The 17,028-nt window shown below is 55.9% G+C and overlaps 1 protein-coding gene across 4 annotated transcripts in view; it reads left to right on the top strand.

Moving 5' to 3' along the window:
* Positions 1 to 1,636: 1,636 nt before the first annotated feature.
* The window catches only part of SH3BP4 (SH3 domain binding protein 4), a 36,851-nt gene continuing 21,459 nt past the window's right edge, over positions 1,637 to 17,028 (top strand). Inside the window, exon 1 of one of the 4 annotated variants that reach the window (XM_075755891.1) lies at positions 1,637 to 1,700. The gene's annotated coding sequence lies outside the window, so the exon portion shown is untranslated. Of the gene's footprint in view, positions 1,714 to 10,009; positions 10,267 to 13,528; positions 13,905 to 17,028 lie in introns of those variants that run through there. The other 3 variants (XM_075755893.1, XM_075755892.1, XM_075755890.1) reach the window with 3 other exon arrangements.

Raw genomic sequence — 17,028 nt, 5'->3', positions numbered from 1 at the left:
TTATTTATTTTTATTTATTTTTATTTATTTTTTATTTATTTTTATTTATTTTTATTTATTTTTATTTATTTTTATTTATTTTTATTTATTTTATTTCTTTTTATTTATTTTTAATTTTTTATTTTTTAAAATTTTTTACTTTTTAACTTTTTTTATTTTTTAATTTTTAGGTTTTTCTTTTTTATATTTTAATTTTTTTATTTTTTTTTTTCCCCCCTGCATCGGGGCCGGAGCTGTCGCAAGCTTTTTGAAGCCGCCTTCTGGAATCGCGCTTAATTCGAGAAATCGGGTTGCGCGCCTTGCGGCTTTATTGAGAACAAAGATTTCGGTTGAGCCTTTCCCTCCTCGGTTTTTCCCCTCTTGTAGGAATTTCCATCCTTCCCATCCCGGAAAAGGAGTTTTTGGGGAGGATTTTTCACTCCGGTCCCAGACAGCGCGGGGAGTTTCGCAGCGAACGCTCGCTCCCTTTACAAAAACGCACGAAAATGCAAAAAAAAAAACCCAAACCCCCCCAAACCCCCCCCCCACCCCCATAAACCCGGAATTGCCCAGTCCGTACGGATAACGGGCTGGAGCGTGACCACCCCCCCCGCCCCCCCGCCGCCGCCGCGGCGTGATTTGCACCCCCTGCGCCGTGACACCCCCTTTGCACGAGGCTCGGCCCCCGCGGCCCGTCCGGCGTGGAAGCGAAGCCCCTGCGCACGCCTGTTTGGCACGAGGATTGCCCCTTGCACAAGCACGCTCCCGCACCCCGCGCGCATGCCTGCTTTGCACGAGCGCTGCCCCTTGCACAAGGACACCCCCTGCACACACCTGTTTTACACGAGGGCTGCCCCTTGCACAAGGACACCCTTGCACTCGCCTGTTTTGCACGAGGGCTGCCCCTTGCACAAGGACACCCCTGCACACGCCTGTTTTGCACAAGGACGTTCCCACCCCCCTGCACATGCTTATTTTGCACGGGGACTGCCCCTTGCACAAGGATGCTCCCACACCCCTCGTTATGCCTGCTTTGCACGAGGGCTGCCCCTTACACAAGGACACCCCCTGCACACGCCTGTTTTGCACGAGCACTGCCCCTTGCACAAAGACGTTCTTACCCCTCATTATGCCTGCTTTGCACGAGCGCTGCCCCTTGCACAAGGACACCCCCTGCACACGCCTGTTTGGCACAAGGATTGCCCCTTGCACAAGGACACCCCTGCACACGCCTGTTTTGCACGAGGGCTGCCCCTTGCACAAGGACACCCCTGGAGACGCCCGTTTTGCACGAGGATTGCCCCTTGCACAAGGACACCCCTGCACGCGCCCGTTTTGCACGAGGATTGCCCCTTGCACAAGGACGCTCCCACGCTGCCTGCACGCGCCTGCTTCGCGCGAGGGCTGCCCCTGGCACGAGGACACCCCCTGCCCGCGCCTGCTTCGCACGAGCGCCGCCCCTGGCACGAGCACTCTCTCACACACACCCCCCCCAATCCCCGCCCGCGCAGCAGCACGCACCCGGCCCTGCACGCGCGGTGCCGCCGCTCGGCACGCGGGCTCTGTCCCCGCCCCCTCCCCTCCCCTCCCTCCCCCCCAAAGCGGACGGTCTCGAGCTCCCGCGGGCGGCCCCGCCCCCTGACGTCAGTGCTGGCGCGGGGGCGGGCGGGGCGCGCGGGCAGTGCCCGGCGGAGCGGGGTCGGGTCCGGGAGCGGGTCCCGGTGCGGGTCCCAGGTAAGAGCCGGGCCGGGCCGAGGGGGGCCGGGGGGAGCACCGCCGGCGGGGAGAGGCTCCCGCGTCCTCTGCGGTTCCGCCGCAGGCTCCCGGGGTCGCCCCGCCGCCAGGGAAAAGTTTGCGGCGGCGCCGGGCGGGCCGGGCGGGGAGTCCCCGTGTGCCCTCGGCTGGCAGGCGGCGGCCGGGCTCGGCCGGGGTGGGCAGCTCCGCTCCGCGCCTCCGGCGGCGGCTCCGGTCCGGCGGCCTTAGGGCGTGGGGGGCTGCGGGGCCGGCTGTGCCGGGCGGGTGCGTGGGGGGGGGCGGGGGTGGGTGCCCCGTGTGTGTGCGAGTGTGTGAGTGTGTGTGTGTGTGTGTGTCCCGTCTGTGTGCGAGTGTGTGAGTGTGTGTGTGCACCGTGTGTGTGTGTGTGCACCGTGAGTGTGTGCACCGTGATTGTGTGTCTGTGTGTGTGCACCGTGTGTGTGTGCACCGTGAGAGTGTGTGTGCGTGTGTCTGTATGTGTGCACGCACCATGAGAGTGTGTGTGTGTGTGCACCGTGAGTGTGTGTGCACCGTGTGTGTGTCTGCATGTGTGTGTGCGTGTGTGTGTCTGCGTGTGTGCACCATGAGTGTGCACCATGAGTGTGCACCGTGTGTGTGTCACCGTGTGTGTGTGTCTGCGTGTGTGCACCATGAGTGTGCACCGTGTGTGTGTGTCACCGTGTGTGTGTGTCTGTGTGTGTGCACCATGAGTGTGCACCGTGTGTGTGTGTCACCGTGTGTGTGTGTCTGCGTGTGTGCACCATGAGTGTGCACCGTGTGTGTGTCTGCATGTGTGCGCGCGCATGTGTGTCTGCGTGTGTGCACCGTGACAGTGTGTGTGCGCACCGTGTGTGTGCGCACCATGAGAGTGTGTGCGTGAGTGTGTGTGTGCGCACCATGAGTGTGTGTATGTGCGTGTGCACTCTCAGCGCATGTGCACCGTGAGAGTGTGTGTGCACCGTCTGTGTGCACCGTGTGCGCATGCGAGTGTGCACCATGAGCGTGCACCGTGAGAGAGTGTGCGCGTGTGTGCGTGTACCCTGAGAGTGTGCGCGTGCACCGTGAGAGTGCGCGTGCAGCGCTGGCCAAGTCTGTGTGCGCGTGCCTGCCCTGCAGCGCAGCGTAAGCGCGACGCCGGGTACGCGTGTGCGGTGCCGCGTAAGCACGCGCGCTCAACGCCGCGCCGCTGCGGGCGCGCTGCGCTTGACGCCACGCGTGCGCGCCGCTGTATGCGCGTGCACCCCGTGCGTCGCCGTCTGCGTGTGCCCGCCGTGGGCGCGCGCCCCCGCGCAGACGCCCGCTGCCAGAAACTTCTGCTCGCGCCCCGAGCGTCGCGCGGCTTTCGGGGCTCTTGCACGCCCGCCCGCGCCTTAGGGTGCCGCCCCGCGAGGGGACGCTGACGACGGCGAACCCTCCACGGCCGGGCGGACGCCGTGGGCTTCGTGGGCGACGGGGTGCGCTCCGGGGACGATGCGGGAGCGTTTCCCGACGCGTCTGGCCCGTGAACTCCCCGGCCCGGCTTTCCTTCCCCTTCTGACCTCATCGGCCCCGGCTGGGACGTTCCCCGCCAATTTGGGGCTTTTTTTGAACACCGTTGCGCCGGCTTGTGCCCGGCGGTTTATTTTCCCGGAGGCTTTGAGGGAAGAGGGTGCAATGCCCGTCGCACCCCCCCCCTCCGTCCCCCAGCCTGCTTTTCCCGGCAAACGCTACCTCAGATATGCAATAATTAAGTTACGGCCGTTAACGAGCGGAACGGCAGCTCGGCTGGAAGTTGGAGGGGGGACGCGCGTCGTGTTGACGTCCGTGTCTAGGTGGCGAAACGTCCCGCTCCGCTCTGGGGGAAGGACTCATCCTTCACGTCCCGGTGCCTGACTGCAGCGATGAGATGCTTCGATTTGCTTAAAAACAACCAAAACCCCCCCGATTCCGAGAATTCCGGTCTCCCGGGATGTCCCGTAGCTCCGAGTACTTGCGTCCCACCCTGGCTCTCGGCTCCCGCGTGACGCTGTCGGCACCAGACCCCGCGCGGGTGCCCTCGTGCGACGTCTCCGGTAGCACCTTTTCTCTCCTTTTCCTCTTTTTCTCTCTTTTTTTTTTTGTTCCTTTTCCGTCACCCTTTCCAGCAGTTAAACGCTGGCCCAGGGTCGCCGCGCTCTTCCCACGGCCACCTTTAACCCCCCGGCCGCCAGCGGCGAGAGCGTGCCGTCCCCTGCGACGCTCGCCGATGTCCCGCGGCCTCCCGGCTGGGGATTTTTTATTTTATTTTATTTTATTTTTTTTTAACCAATTCTCCGTCTATACGTTTCCAAACTAACTCCGGTCGGGCGGCGGAAGGCGGCGTGCTTTTAATCGCGCGAAGGCTGAGCAGCGCGGCGCCGCGTGGAGTGATCGCAGCCCGTCGCTCGCCTCTGCGCTTGACGTCCCTAATTACGTTTTCATTTTAATGAGAAGAAAACTATTTGCGAAGCAAAATATTTATTTTAGCCTAGCGGGTTTGGTCAGAAGAGCTTGTATCTGTGTTAAGGAGGTGGTTTAAACGGTGTGTTTTGGTTTTTTTAAATGTGAAAAAAACCCATTTGAATACGGCGAGAAGATTTTTGGTCGCGGGAGCCTGCCTGCACGAAGGGAGCCGCAGCGGGCGGGACGGGAATTTGCATCCTCCTTAGTCCTCTTATTTTGAAGAGGTCTGAAAGTTGCCTCGCCTTCTGCTTCGGCGGACGCGTTTCTGACGGCGGCCGAAACGGGAACGAACGCGAATCGCCTCCGAGTCTCTCAACCCTTCGCTTTTACGCCTGCCTCTTCTCTCCTTTCCCAAAATCGCCTTGGAAATACCCGAGCTTTGCAGAACGCCCCGCGGGCTTCCCCGGGAGACGCCGAGGAGCCGCGATGGCTTTCCAACGGGGCGGAGGTTCGCCGTCCCCGCGAAGGGGTGCGCTTTGGGTCGGCGGGAGGGGGTTCCCCAAGCCGGGGGTCTCTTGCACGTTGGTTCCAAGACTCTTGGAGGAGTTTCGTAGCCAAACGGTTGAGTTCGTAGTGACCAGCAACAAGCCAGATTTGAAAGAGCAGGGGGGGGGGAAATGTATTTGTGCTTATGAAGCGCGATGTATACGTTGCGATACGTACAGCGAAATGGTCTTCGGTGCTTCACCCTTGCAGGGCTTTCGGTCCGATTTGCTCTTAAAAGTTGCTCGGACGGGATGTCCCGGAGGTGATGGGCTGGGGACAACGGCCGGGTTTCGTGGGTGGCTTTGGTGGCATCGCGCACGGGGCGCTGCGGATGCCGAACGGAGAGCTTGCTCCTTGCAAAAAAAACCCAAAAAAACCCCCACAAAAACGAGCCCCCCCCCGTCGTTCCCCGCGGGACGTGAACGCTGGCACCAGAGCTCGCTCCCGGTCCCCGCGCGAGCCGAGGACGTTTCCCTTTCGTCCGCTCGCTTCTTGAACAATCCCCGCGTTGAGCCTGCCGGGCGGCCGGCGTGGGCGCACGGGGCCGGCGTCGTTCGAGGATGTCGAAACCGCCGACCTTGGCCGGGACAGGGAGCGCGCGGAACCTGCCGCCGGCCGCGGACGTGACCGGGGAGCGAACCCTTGGGAGGAGCAGCCGAAACCCTGGGGAGCAGCGGGAGGGTTGCTGGATTTCTCTCCCTAAAGGACCCGAAGAGGTGGGTACGGGGGCGCGAGGACAGCCTCGCCGCTTAATTACGGAGCCGCGGGGTTTATTAAATCCAAAAAGCGCCAATTAGCAGCCTGAGCTCTCGCGGCGGCTGTTAAGTAAACGGTTGGTTTTTAAAAAACTAAGGAGAAGAAAGCGCTTGCAGGACACGTAACTTTGGCCGACGGGAGCAGGTCCTCCGGCGGGGACGTGCGTGTCCTGGCGAGCCCCTTTCCTTCCGGCGCTCTTCCTAAACCAGGCGGAGAAACTCGCTCCTGGCGGGTCGGATGGTCCCGTCATCGAGCGACGTCCCTGTTCCAGTAATGCCGCAACCGTGCGCGGAACCACGCCGAGGGATAATTTTTGAGGATCCCCTCCCGTGATCCTCGTTGCAACCCGGGATCCTTAATTTCTCCCGGCGGTCTTCGGAGCGAAATGATTTCGGTGTATTTCTGCTCCTTTGGGCTCGTAAAGACAAGCGCGGGAGTGTGGAGAGGGGTGGATGCCGATGGCTCACAGCACCGGGAAAATGACGGAGCGCGCGAAATCCCTTCGCTGCTCCGGGCGCTTTGCAGGTCTGGCGGGCAGCCGCGCTCCCCTGTGAGCGTTGATGGCGTTTCCAGCGTAAAATCCGGTTTTGATGGGTCAAAGCGCTGACCGTAAAACTTCTTTCGTCCTCTCCTTGGATTCACATTTTTTTTTTTTTCCCCCCTCTCCTAGGAAGGTCGACGTTTTGGGTGGGTTGCGTGTTATTTGAAGAAGTCGCCGGTGTCCCACAAGTGGTGTCTACCGACTTTAATCCCATTTTTTGGTGGGAACCCAGCACTGTCTATGGGCCGGCCGGTCTGCCGCTCCTCCGTTACGAACCCCGACCGCCCACGCGAAATATTTCGATTTTTAACCTGCTGATTTCGCTTGTATTTGTGCAAGGGTTTATTTTCGGTGCTGAGAGGTAGTCATTCCCAACTGGCGTATCAACGGGCTGCTGGGGAAGCGTAACGCTCTCGTTACCGATAGAAGAAAACGAATTGCAAGTCCTGGGGCTAAATGTTCGGTCCTGCGCGAGTAGTTGCTGCTGCTCTGCCTGGGCGAGACATCGCTTCAGACCCGCGGGCGGGAAGGCGGTGCGGATTGCGCCCCATCTCCTCTTCGCCAGCGACGGCTCGGCTGCCGCCCGCCGTCCGCGTGTGCCGATGATGGACGTGAGAGCCACTTTGTAGCCTCAAACCGGTACGTATTAAAATACAAAGGTAGAAGGTGGCCGAGTCGCTTATTTTTTTAAATTTTTTTTTTGTTTGTTTTTTTGTTTTCACCTCTCCTGTGCTGTTGCATCATCGGGATGCTTTTGCGCCGGATGGTAACGCGCGTTTGGTTTGCGGTCCCGTTAAACAACGGGGGGAAACCTGCAATAATGATAGTAATAATAATAATAACCGTAATAATAACACCGACAATACGAAAGCCTTTCCTTTCCACGCTTCTCCGCGGGCTCTGAAGTTGCTTCCTCTGCACCCTCCTCCTGCCCCACGCGAGGATTGCCCTGGGGAGCATCCCAACGTTTTCAGGAGGGGAGATCGCCGCCGCGAAGCAAAACCAGATGTTTTCCAGCCGACTCCAGGAAACACCCTTTCGACCCGGCAAAGAAACGCCGGCTGCCATACGTGGTCTTTCGGCTGGGTCGCTCACCCCGCGTGCCGCAGACGAGCCCCGTGCGAAGCTCTCGCTTCCCCCTCCGGCCGCGCCAGCCTGACCGCGCCGCTCGTGCAAAGTGCTTCGGGTCTCGTCTTTGCACGGCGCGCGGCCTCCTTTGAACGACGCTGGCTGTTTCCTTAGGGACAGAAAAGGTTTTTTGGTTTTGGTTTTTTTTTTTTTGGAGTCGGAACGATGGTGCGTCCCCGGCTCGGTTGGCGGAGAAAAGCGAGGCGGGAGGTGTTTTACGGTCGCCGCTGCCGATTAGCTCGCCGGCGAGGGTTTTGCGGGGCTCGGTGCCGGTCGTGCTGCTCCTCCACCATGGATTTACGTCGCGTCGGCAAAGCACTGGGGCTCGGGGAGGAGGGAGCGTGACCCGCGTTGCTTTGAGTTAGAGGGGTTTGAATTTGGAATTAGCCCGCCGCTGGGTTTCCCTGGACCCCTCGGCTGCGGCTGTCCCGGGTCGGCGTCGGCGCAGACGCGACCGCCGGGAATCGAGACCGAACTCTGCTGGGTCTCGCGTGTGCCTCCGGGAGTGAAAACAATCTGTTTGAGCTCGGGTCGCGCCTTCGCGGGAGATGTTAAAGCTTTAAGTCCCCGCGTTACTCCCCTCTGCCGTGCCGTCGTCTCGGTTCGCATCCGTTCCCAGCGCGGCCGGGGCGACGCTGGGTCCCTCTGCGCCAGCGCTGTACCGCAGCTAGAATTAAACAAAGAGAAACTTCTTTTTTTTTTTTTTTTTTTTTGTTTTGTTTTGTTTTGTTACTGATCCAGCTTCCGGAAAATGGCAGAACTAGCTGAAGGGGAGGGAAACAAAAACAACCCTTTGCCCAGCCAGAAAACCCCTCCTCACCTCGCTGGCATTTCCTTGCTTTCTTTGCCCCCGCCCCGGCCAGGCTCCCTCCGCAGCCCCTTGCATCCTGGCTGCCGCGTTGAAAACCTCGCCATCAGATTAGCCGTGCCGGGGTGGGGTTGCTCTCCGAGAAACGTTTCCCAGCCGGCGGCGTGCGTGCAAACCGAGCCTTGGGAAAGTGCTCTTCTCTCTTCCCCCAAGCACCGTGCCTCCCGTCCCAAACCCCTCCACGCTTTTTTTTTTTTTGTGTGTGTTTTGTTTTTTTAACCCCCTTCCTCGCCAAACCCCATCGTTGGCGTTTTTTTATTTTCCTGCGCATCCGACTGCGCCTTCGGTGTGGGTTGAGCTATTAAAGTCCACGGGAAAGCGCAGGGAATAGTTCCCGATGCACGTGGCCGTGGAGCAGCAACCCGTCCCTGCAGCGTTCATAAGGTTTGGAGTTAGGGTTGGGGGGGCGGGGGGGAAAGAAAGAGAAGATGGGCAAGTGCATCCCGTGAAAAAGGAGGAGGAGATGTGGGGGTGCATCCCACAAAAGGAGGAGGAGATGTGGGGGTGCATCCCGCAGCTTGTCTTCCCGAGCGCCGGCTCCTCCTTACCTATGGATGCTGTTGGCGGCAGATTTATTGGAGGATAAATAAATCAATCGATCGAATGTATTTATTTATCCGTACAAGTGGTACCTCCGTAGGCATTCATCCCGCGTTTGCTCGGACGGAGGAGGGACAAGTAGGTTTTTTTTTTTGGGAAAGGGGGTAAAAGCAATGCGGTGGGTTGGTTTTTGGGGGTAGTTTGTTTGGTTTTGTTGGTTTTTTGTGGGTGTTTTGTTTTTTTTTTTTTAATACCAGCTTCCTAGGACACGGCTCCTTTCTAGCGCTTACAGCAACCGTCCTTGTCGGGGAGCAAACCAGCGGCAGCCACAAAGCAAGCCTTTCTTTTGGAATTCGTGGTTTTGTTTAGTTCTCTCCGGGCAAGGGCCGCGGACAAAGTATTTACTGTCCCCTCGAGATGGCGATTACCCCGGCAAAACAGATAGCCCGTCCTGCCGGCGCTGGCCTTGACCGCCTTATCGTCCTGGGAGGTACGGGCAGCGTTCCTCGCTTCCCAGAGCTTATCGTGTCTGCTTTGTGCTGCACCGAGGGAAAGATGCTCCGGGGATGGGACGTCAGGGTGGTGGGTCTCCTCCCTCCCATCCATCCGCTACAGCCATGCCTCGGTCTTCTCCAGCTCCGCCGGAGCTCTGCTCTGCTCCGCTCGGAGGTGAAAAATAAACGAAGGTTTGGGGGAGTTTCTGGGTGTTTTGGATTTTTTTTTTTTTTTTTTTTAGAGGTGGGGGTTTTTTTTGTGGTTTTTTTTTTTTTTTTTGAAGCTGCTTGGAGTTGGCGAACGCTGCTGAGAAACAGCTTGGTGCCATCAGTAAGCGCTTCCGAGTAATTTTTCCCGTCTCTCCTGCTGCTCCCGAGGTGTGGCCGGTGCTCCCTGGAGAGACCTGGAGCCGCTCTGGAGCGGCGCGCCTAGAAGTTAATCACCGCCGAAAAAAAAAAAATGCTTTAATTAACTCAATTAGCCAGACGGTCCATCTGGACTCTCGCAGCGCCTGGTGAGATCCCGTGAAACAAGGTCACAGCTCCACCCCGGCACCGGAGGGGGACACACACACCCCCCCCCCCCCGACTTGTTCAGTTCCCCGGGGGACGTGCTGTGGTCTCCGGCGCATCCCCGCGCTCGTGGACCTGCAGGGAACGGGAGACGTTTTTCCAGGAGGTGCGTAAAAAATTTGTGCGGTGACATTAAGCGCCGATCCCAAATGCTTTTGGGTGAGCAGGGCTTGCTTTATTTTTTAGATTTTTTTTTTTTTTTTTGGTCTTTTGCCTGATTTTTTAGCACCTTGCCTTGCAGCGGGACAGCCCCGCCGCTTCTCGGAGATGCGACTGGCCAGAGCAGCCGGTGCCTCTCCACCTCCTGCTCTGTCTATTAATAAAATATTCACCGAATCCAGGACGCGGGGCATGACCGGACATGGAAACACCGAGCAAAAAAAACCCAAAAAAACCAAACCCAAAACCTTTAGCCCAGCACGCTGTTTGAGCAGAGGAATGCAGAACCCTGCAGCGGGGATTTGGGGAGGGCGAGCGTTTAACCCCCTCTCTGCAATCACCCTGCAGCAGCGGGGGTCACCCTTCTGCCCCGGCTTTACCTCCGTGCCCCGGCTCCTGTTTTAAACCCTCGCCTTAAAAGCATCCCGGGGGGGAAAAAAGCTGCTTGCCGTCCTGCTGCCGGTTTTCCGGCTACCCGGCCGTGATGGGAAACCCCGGCGCACGCGAGCGGAGACGCGTTCGTTTAGGTAACGGGGAGGGATGAGCGTCCTGAGGGGTTTGGGTACCGGCGGATAACGCTGGGCGGGGGAAACTGAGGCACGGAGCGTCACCGTTGCTTGGGTTCGTGCAGCGGTACGATCCGAGGGTCCAACTGGAGGCGTCGTGCCCGTGCTTCCAAAAACGTGCTTTAAAATCACTTCCAGAGCGCGTTTGGGGAGGATGGGGGAAATAAATCGCTGCGTTCAGATTGCCCTGCACTTCAGGCAAGATAAAAGGAATGAAAATAGTTGCAGCTTGGCCCGATTTTTGAGGGGATTGGAGAAGCCGCCTCAGGCGGTTCCCTCGCTCGCAGCGGGAAGGGAAAGCGTTTTGCTTTGGGAAAGGGCAGGTGGTTCCTGGGTTAAGGCTGCTTTAAGGCAATTTAGCTTGTGAAAGCAGAGTGTGATTCCCCGCGGGCAGGCGGAGGCGATGCTGCCCGTGCCGCCGGGATCTTTGCGTGCAGAGCATCTTCCTTCGGGCTGAGCATCCGTTGCCCGACGCTGGTGGTGGTGCTGGTGGTGGTGGGTCCCAGCTCATCCCCGGGTCCCAAGCGGTGCAAAGGCGGAGGAGTCCGAGCATTGGCCTCATTTCTTTCTCCTTCCGAGGACGGGATATGTGGGAATCATTGGGATCTGGAGGTCTGAGCCTAACCGTTAAAATTCCTACATCATGCTGCAAAAACTTCTCCCGCCCTTTTGCCTTTGAGTATAAAATCCTCATCCCTCATCCTGTGCAATAAAGAAAATATGAGTAATGTTAGAGAAATTTGGGATGAGGCCCAGCAAATGATCGGATATCCGGCTAAGCACCTCTCTGACTTCTGAACTAAAAGCTCCCAAATGAATAATGCGTCAGAAGAAACAGCAGATTTTTGAAGGATTATGTTTGCTGTTGGTGCTTTGCTTCCTCTCTCTTCAAACTTCAGTCTGCAAAACTTGGAAATGGGTTTTTTTTTTTTTTTTAATCACCTCGGTATATTTGTTTTATGCCGAAGTAGTAACACATTGGTAGTTGTCCCGCTGAAAATAAAGCTGACGGTAGCATGCGCTAAATTTAACAAAAATAAGAATAATGCCAGCTGTCTTGTGAGTGCGCGTGATGTGTTTTGGTCGATAGTCTTTACGTGCGCTCTGCGAGCTGTAAATGTTCTTTACTGGGATCGTGCGTGGAAAAAAAGCTGGATTCGGTGTAAAAGGGGAGAGTTGGGGGGCTGAAATGCTGGTGGATGTTGCCCTTAGTAATAATGGGCGGCGATGGATGTTTCTCTTTTGGTTTTCTTTTCTCCTTCTGGACAGTGCCAAAAAAGTTTCCATTCCTTTCCTGTTGATCGAGTACTTAAGTCTTTCTTCTAAATATAAATCCGTCCTAGTGCGTCAGCTGTGCCTGGGATTTCACTTCTTTTATGTCTCACTTCAAGCAAGTTTTAATTAAAAAAAAAAAAAAAAAGTCCATCTGCATTGATTTGATATTTAGGCTCTCTTTTTCCCATCGAGAGCAAGTCTTAATTCTGGCCTGACCCTGGCCCTTTGACAGCAAAGTTCTGCAGGCTGCGTGTGGGCATCTGATGGTTCTCCTGGGGAGCGTCCCCTCCGCTCCTGGGGAGCTCTTGCTGCCTCCTCTGCTTGTCCTTGCAGAGCTGCCCCATCACCAGCACCCAGATCTGCTGCGCTTCTGGACACGAGTGGCATTGAGACATGGAAGAGCTTGATCCTAGAAGGAAGAAAATCTGGGGCGTTGCTGTGGAAGATGCTGGGAAAAGGAGGTGTTGTCTAGGCGAGTCGGTGAAGATGGCCGTAGATGGTGCCCTGGCGTGGGGGTTGTACCTGGAATTGTCTTCTCTAGCAGACAGCCTGCTGCTGGTAGATCCCAACCTGTGTTTTAGATATGGAGCCAAAATTAAAATACACACATCACCGTGGTTGATCAAAGCAGCCTTGAGCAGAGCTAGCGGTGGGATTGATGTTGCTCACCATAGATATCAAGCCAACATCCAGCTGACCCAAGGCATCTGTCCCTGAATATATGGGGCTTTTTAACCAGATTTCAGTCCTTACTTTCTAAAACGAGGCATTTTTCTAGAGGCAGTGGACAAGCTTTGGGCTTTTCTGTATCCCCTTGCCTAGACGTTGGCAACAACTTTGTCTTTTTTTTCCTCTAATCTGGGTTCTTCTGTGTTGGCCTTAAGACAACCCCGTACCACGGCCGATAACGCTTCACCCCTAATTCAAGCTGCAATAATCCAAAATTCGGCGGCGTGGTCTGTTACCTTTAGAAATCTCAGTGGGAACGAATGGAGCACCCAGCTCTTGGGCCTGACTGGGGAGGTCCCGAGGTTCCTCAGAGCCTCGTGTCTTGGGCTTGAGAAAGGAGAGCAGGTACATCTCCTTAGGGCCTCGCCTGGGGCTGACTTCTTGGAGAAGACATAGAGGGAATAACTCGCCCTTTGGAAATATTCCCCCTGCGGTGGCTTAGAGTTGCCCGTTTTTTTTAGGAGATGCTCTTGCGAAGGTGCGTCGCGGTGGTTTGGTGCCCACGCGGGAGGGTGTTCTACGCTTGCAAGGAGTGCGGGGCGGAAGGTTGTAGAAACCGACTCCTCAACCCACCACCACAGCTCTGCTTTAAGCAGGGGAGAAAAAAAAAAAATCTTCCATCACTTGAAGGTGACTTTCAGGCGTCGTTTTAATTTTACCCGTTGACTAACGCTGCGAAGACTGTCTCTGAGGTTCAACCCCTCTTCGTCCGGCAACGAGAGCAAATTTCGAGCAGAGGCGAGGTTTTGCCAAATTTATGTAAACGACTATTTCCATGCCCAAGCATCTTGCTAAAGAGAGGTATCTTTTCCCAAAACGGCTCACCGTTTTTGTTAAAGATTATGTCCCGGCACAGAGAAATGGCGTGTCTTTGCCGTCGCATGTGGTGGAGGCTGTGGAGAACGGACTCGGGCTCTCCTTTTGTACCACGTTAATTTTGAGAGCGTCCAGACGAGGGCCTCGTGTATTTTTAATTGACGTAAAACTAAACAGTTCAAAGTGCGTAACTCTTGTTTGCAGATAAACCCTTCCGATAAACGCTCGGGTCTTAAAATGATGAAATCTGTTTTCTTATCGGCCGTCTGACCCACGGTGACGGAATCGAGCAGCTTTTAACCTGGCGAGACCGAAACGACAAACCCTGAAATACAAGCAGATGGGGTGGGTGGTGTTATTTTGGGGGTTTTCCCTTCACGGCGCTGTTGATGGTATGGAAAATGCTCGGAGCCACTGCTTGGGTTAAATCTGGCATCCCTCACCCCTCGGGTTGCGTTCCTCGTAGTTAATTTGCAGGTTGCACGAAGCCTCCGTGCAGTTTGACGGGCTTTAATTTCAGGGGGAACTAATTAAACAAGCAGGCGTGGTGTTTACTCTCCGCGTTGCGTAAACACCGGGCTGTTTTGGGTTTATCTCGAACACCCTCCTGGCTGGCAGAGGTGGGTGCCTGCACCTGGAAAGCTAATTCCCACCCGCGGACAAGCTGTAATTTAAATTAAGGCAAGGACTTTTGTGCCCGTGTAATGGGTCTGGTGTTAAAAGCGTGCTCTGCATTGAGGCAGGAATACTTGCTGGGATGCAACTCGTTGGATTTGCAGGTGAAATCAAATCGAAAGACCGGGGCTTTTTGCAGCGAGTCCTAACGCACGCTCTGGGCTGGAGCAGATGTCCGTCCTCGCGTCCGCTCCTTGCTGCGTGCCTCCCGAAGGGCATCGTCACCTGGGGGTTCCCGATGCCGTGCCGCTCCCAGCGAGCTTCCCGTCTTTCCGACGTGGGTTCGTGGATCTGGGATTAGACCGAATGTAGGGCATCCGGTGGAGCCAGCAACCCGCAGCCCGGTTTAACCCCCGCGTTGCCTTCCTAGGAGAAGACCATCAGCTCCAACAAATGGTTGAGCTGCTTGAACCCAGGTGTCGTGGGGAATCTGGTCTGGAAATGTTTACCGAGGACGAGTGCTTAATAAAAAACCCCCAAACCCCTCTGTTTTGAGGAAATGTGTCATAATGTGCTGATTGCATTTGTTTTTGCCTGCCTCGGGCTCGTGATGGTTTTGGGTCCCATCAGCGTTTGCAGCATAGCTGCAGGTGTGGTGTAATCCCCCAGCAGATCAGTACCTGGACTGATCAGCAAGGTGTGCGAGAACGTTAAATCAAGGGTAAGCTTTTGCACGAGCTTATCGCTCGAATGAGTTCTTCGGTTTGATAATCCAGAGAGGTTTTATTCATTAACGAGAGAATCTGGCTGCTCGGTGGGGGCTGCTCGGTGTCCGTGGGCATGTTCGGGCAGCGAGCTGGGAACAAAACCCCTCTTTTTCTTCCCCCCCCCCCCCCCCCCCCCCCCCCCAAAATGGACCTCCTGACTGAGGTCAAGGGCAGGTCCAGCTGACCTGGGGGCTGCGGCTGTGTCCTGGCTACCTGCTTACAAAGTCACTTTTTGGGTGGCCCATGGGTGGCCACTGCCTGCCCGTCTTGCCCGCGGCATCTGCATCTTGAATGCAGCACCCTCTTTTTAAATGACGGGCGGGTCAGGTAAGTCCAGAGGACCAAGCAGGACTGATTTTTTTTTTTTTTTCCCCCAGCCTTTGAGGTTCTTTGCACAAGGAAGTGGTCAATGTGGGGAAGATACATCTTGGTGGAGTACTTGGACAGGGAGAGCTGCATGGAGTTGGATACGTGTTGGTCTACGGGCAAGTTGGAGCTAGCTCATGTCTCTGGTAGAATTTTTTGTTGACCTCTCCGTGTGTCACTGCATCAGTTGAAGTGCCAGCCTCCCCGTCCAGCAGCTTGGGTGACTTTGCTGTGCCTGCCCTTCTCTGGTCACGCTGGTGGGACTGGTTTCCCAACGTTGCAGCTGGGAAGAAGGAGAGCACGTGGCTCTGCGCATTGCACCAGCAATACAGCTGAGAGCAGCTACTTCTTTCCATCAGACAAAGACGAAATTAGTGAAGGGTGATGGACGCAGGGCTCTGAAGTGTTGATGCAGTTAAAGCTCTGTCATCATCTCCACTTGGGGGAAGCACAGCTTTTCAGGGACTCGGTTGCTTCAGCTTTTGACAGCTCTTGAAGTCCCAATTAGCATCCAAATTATCGTAAGTAAGGAGACACTGCCGTGACTGTGACCCTGGGAGTAGCTTGATACTGAGCTGCTCCAAGACTTTCTCAATGAAAGCCATTTACCGTGCTTGAAGTTTTGGTTGCCCTGGTTAATTTGATGTCTTGAGATGGGGAGGAGGGGTTTGGGTTGCCCCCCCCCGCAAGGTGCACCAGGTGTTAATGAGATGGTTCTTGCAGCACCCGTGGAGACAGGAAACCATTTCTCCTCCTTTATTATTTTCCGTGGTTGCCCTTAGTCTGCTCTCTGTGGATGTTTCCCCAAAATCTCCTGGGGCACCATGAGGAGGCGTCTCCTCCACCACAGCATCACACAGGGAGTAGCGTGGGTGGTTTCTCCTGGCGATGGTCCTACATGGGCCCACGGCACGCTGTCCATACCGTTCCTCCAGCAGCCGGCAGAGCGGGTGCTGGCAGCCGCCGCGGAGCTTTGCCCGCCATCCCTGCTCCGGCCCAGCTCCTGCAGACGTCTGTGCCAGAATGCAGATGTGCCCTTAGAGTTACCCACCGATCAGTCTGTGGGGCTTAAAAACGGAAAGGAGAGATTTTCTTCCTCTTCCAAGGCAGAGGATGATGACTATGAGCCATGGGTGGCATGTCTGTTGTCAGACAAGGCTGGTTCTTCTTCAGAAGTGTCTCCCTCTGGCCAGTGGCTGGATTGTGGCTCTGGAAATCCGGGGTTTGGTTCTCCTCTGCCACCGATTGCCTGTGTCAGCTTGTGCTGTTGCTTGATCCGGCTCAAATCTGAGTTCCCCTGGTTTGAAAGGCGCTTGGTCCTTGCTTTCGGCCCTAAGCATCCCTCTGGAGGAGTCTTGCTTTGCCTGTTGGGTGAGCTCATGGGCTCCTGAAGGACTTTGGAGGGGCTGCAAGGGCTTGGAGGAAGAAGGTGATCTCCTGGGCTCCTGGTCTCTCCAAGGGTTTTAAACTTGAGTTTGCAGCTTTTGCATTTAACCCCTGGTAGCTCAGTGCTGGATGTGATCCTGGGTTTTCATGCTTTAGTTGGTCCCCGTGAGGACTTGGCTGGAACAGACTCCTTGCCCTGGCAGAGGAGAGTCCATTCACAGCTCCCTGTTAAAAAAAAAAATAAAAAATCCAAAACCACCTTTGGGACTGCCCTACCTGAATTAAAAAGTGTTTTTTTCCTCTTGGAAGAACATTGAGCAGACACTAGGGAGGGGGCGGATCGGGACTGAACTCTGCCTCTTCTGATAGGAGGGCTAGTGGCCATCGGACGGAGCTGGTGAGAGCCTGTTCCTGACGGAGGAGACCCATGGAGTTTCTTCCCGAAGGACATCACGGAGGCAAAAAGTGTACGTGGGTTTAAGGGAAGACTGAACAAGTCCTCCCTTGGACAAGAGGTCCAGCTGATGTTGCAAAATGGGCAGAGCGTCTCTGTTGGGGTGCTCTCCGGTCACATTCCTTCACCATGAGATGTTTGGGTAGACGCTTTTTTTTTTTTTTAAATTAGTTTTGTGGAACAGAGAAGTCTGTAGGGCATACCAGGAGGTACCCCGCTCTCTGTGCCGGCGTTTCGGCACACCGACTGCACCGCGGACTGTGCCACTGGAGACGTCCTTCGCCCCGGAGATGTGACTGGTCTCGCAGCCCGTGC

The sequence above is a fragment of the Balearica regulorum genome, chromosome 6 (genome assembly GCF_011004875.1).
Source record: "Balearica regulorum gibbericeps isolate bBalReg1 chromosome 6, bBalReg1.pri, whole genome shotgun sequence".
NCBI lineage: Eukaryota > Metazoa > Chordata > Aves > Gruiformes > Gruidae > Balearica > Balearica regulorum.
The sequence above is the reverse complement of the archived record's forward strand: the minus strand, read 5'-3'. Positions and strand labels throughout refer to the sequence as shown.